The following is a 3,423-nucleotide window of genomic DNA, read 5'->3' on the forward strand; positions in this document are numbered from 1 at the left end:
TTTACCGAATGATTTTATTAACAGAAATACTAGATAAAGCATGACTAATATAGTAGAGATAAAATAAGTCATGCGTTCGGACAGAGAGAAGGTAAAGAGTATCTGCATATATGAACTTGAACTAAACACATCTAGAACAGACACTAGATGAAGTTGCATATATGAAGTAGAACCTAACACATGTAGGACGTAAAGTAGAGCAAAAAACTGTGTCATGACATTTAACAGAAAGAGCAAGAACACGTACGGGACAGCATCACTAGAAGTGCTGGACTTGGGGTCGGTGTCCTCGCCTGCCATGTCGTCGAGGAGGTCGTGGACGTCGAGGAAGAAGTCGTCGTCGGGGAAGTAGTCGTCGGCGACCGGATCGTCCGTGATGAAGCAGCCAGTAGTCGCGCTGAGCGCTCCCCAAAAACTTTATCACCCTTCTCCCGTACAGGACTCAAAAGGTGCGGCTTCAGAGGCCTACTGTCCCGACCTGCGGTGCAAGCCGCAAGCCGGGATGGGGAAGATCGTAGCAGCAGCGCAGTGCTCAGGAACTTGTGGCGAGAGGAGGAAGAGCTTCTGGTGCGTCTCTCTGGAAGGAGCGACCTCCCTTTTATAGGCGCAAGAGAAGGAGGCGAGAGGGCAACGACGGGAGGCGAAATGAAGAGACAGAGACGAAGCGAACAGCCAGCATCCGAAGGGCTGTACCGTTCGCATACGAACTCCACTTTCGCAAAAATCTTTTTAGCTTCCGTGTGACCTTTCGTATACCCGCAGTGCGTGGCAAACATTTATAAATCGGTTCGGCTCATTCCCGCAACCCGCGGCGAGGCGGACGGCGGCGCGGCGCGGCGAGGCGGGCGGTGCAGGAGGAGCGCGCGTGGATATCCCTCTTGTTCTCATGCTCGTACAAGTGGGGAAATAACCTCCCTTATAAGAAGGTCTAACTCCCACTAAACTAGCAATGTGGGACTAAACTTTAGTAGTATCCCTTGCTTTGCACAAATGGACTAAGTGGGCCTCTAAGATTTATTAGAAATTTCTGAAATAGTTATTGGGCTGCCCAAAATAGACTAAATTCCAGCAACATGTTCACAAACTTAAAAGAAAAACACTCTAGTAAGGAATGACGTGAGGAAGGAATGTGGTTGGTTTCATCTTATCTTATATTTAATAATTGGAGGCACCATACGAGCCTTCACGTTAATCCTAGAAAAACTAACTAATTAACAGTTGGATCTATAATTCAAAAATCTTTAGCCATTGGATGTACGTAATACACACACAGAGTCCCGAACGACCACGTCTCAGTTTTGTAGAAAAAAATAGCATTCCTTTTACCATAGAAAAAAAAATTAACATACCTTTTTCCCTACGTATAAAAAGTGTCCCCAACTTAAAGAGAAAGAGTGTCCAACTCCAACGCTCCCACGTCTAAGTTTTATGAAAGAAAGAAGAATATGCCAAACAAGGACATGTACAAATACGAAGACATCAGGCACGTAAAAAAAACTCCTCTAGCCTCACGTTAAAAGAGTTCACAAAGGGACCTCAAGCCTCATGGTTAAAAAAGAAAGTCTAGGCCTGATTTTTAAAGGAAAAGGTAGATCTATTAGAAGATGTTATCTGAATAAAATAAAACTAAACATACTATAGAAAGACACTGAGCGTTTCTGAAAAAAAACATGCCTTCTTCCGACACGTAGGAAAATGAGTCCCCCAGCTAAAAATAAAAAAAGTCTCCAACACGCACGTCTAAGTTGTATGAAAATAAAAACAATGTGCCAAACAAATACGCGTACAAATATGAAGATCTCAGGCACATGAATAAAGATTCGCCAGGCCTCTCATTAAAAAGAGTCGACATCTCAATCCCCAGAAAACTCATACACATACAAAAAAGATGGATCCCAAGCGTCATGGTCAAAAGAGAGAGTTGACGCCTGATTTTGAAAAAAAGGTAGCTGTCGGATATGTTGGTGGCACCATAGAAGTATACTTAGAGCCATACTCAGGGATCATATGCTAGCCAGTCTGTGGCGCAACTGACATTGATGACAAAGTTTGTTTCCTTGGGCAGTAACTTGCATGTCTTCGACAGTTGATTCCCTAATCTCTACTTCCTCTTGGTCCCTCTGCTCCTCTCTTTGACATCAATTTTCCTCCAATCTCTACTTGATAAAAGTGGGGAATAGCTTTTAGGTCAATGGAACGAAATTAATTGATTTTACGTGCCTGAGATTTATGGATCTTTGAAAATCGATGCTTCTTTGGTGATCCAAAATGTATTTACCTGTTTCCACAAGGTTTCCAATACCTTAAGCATGTCAGCCAATAAATCAATGTGTCTTTGGTAACATTTTTCATGAATAATTTTTATGCTAAGAAAACAAACATTTGCATGTTTTCAATACTAATATTAGAGATTATAATTCCCTGCAATTTAAACAATTAAAAAAATTGGCATTGGTACTTCTATTGTTGCGTGTCTACCTAATTAACTAGCCCGTGCTGCAGCACGAGTTGATGACTTGTGATACTAATGGGTATTCTGAAAATTGAAGCAGGGAAGTGAGGCCTTATTGCAAAAATGCCACAGCTTACCTCACAATCGTTAGATGCAAATCTGATGATTAGAAATGATGAATTACACACACACCATCATCATCAACTGAGTCTTTTATAGGAGTAGAGATAGATCATTTTCTTTTCATTGTGAGAGGTACAGCTCATACATGCTTGAACTTTGAACAGTACACGCATTATATATCAGGACGGACGGAAACACCAGGCATCATTTGTTCTTTATTTTAAACACGAGGGCCCGTTATGCTCTTTCATTAATTTGGGCCATATCAAGACAGATCCGGCTTGCAACTGGTGGCCTGCCGCGCGCCCGATGGCGTCTAGATTTGGCTAGACAGCGCCGTGGGCAAAACAAACGCTTGTTTGTTTAGTCCCACATCGTCCATCCTGGGAGAGTCGGACTGGTTTATAAGGCAGAGCGCGGCAGCTAGCATCGTCCCTTCGGGAACATCCGATTAAATTGGAACGATACAGAGAAGATTAGCATGGCCCCTGCGCAAGGATGACACGCAAAAATTGAGAAATGGTCCAATTTTTTTGAGATTTTCCGCGCAAGTCCCTGGAGCCTTCTTTCTTGCACTTGCATGTCACCCAGGGCATAAAAACCGAAGACCGAGACCGAACCCGAAAAGACCGAAACCGAAAAGACCGAATAAAAAACGGTCTGCAGAATGCTAAGACCGAACTAAATATGGTTTGTTCGGTCGTGATGTATTGAGGACCGAACAGCCCATATAAACCGAATAGCCCAACCGTGCAAGATATTTGTTAACCTAAAGCCCATCTAGCTCCCGTCTTCACCTCACCTCTCAGAGACAGAGGCACAAAGACACATGCCGCTTCACTCGCCTC

The 3,423-nt window shown here is 43.3% G+C and overlaps 1 non-coding gene across 1 annotated transcript; it reads left to right on the forward strand.

The window, feature by feature from the left end:
* Positions 1 to 3,006: 3,006 nt before the first annotated feature.
* Positions 3,007 to 3,109, forward strand: LOC125555033. Its single transcript, XR_007304490.1, has one exon. It is a non-coding gene; the product is annotated as a U6 spliceosomal RNA (small nuclear RNA).
* Positions 3,110 to 3,423: the final 314 nt, after the last annotated feature.

Source organism: Triticum urartu, chromosome 4 (assembly GCF_003073215.2).
Source record: "Triticum urartu cultivar G1812 chromosome 4, Tu2.1, whole genome shotgun sequence".
NCBI classification, from domain to species: Eukaryota; Viridiplantae; Streptophyta; class Magnoliopsida; order Poales; family Poaceae; genus Triticum; species Triticum urartu.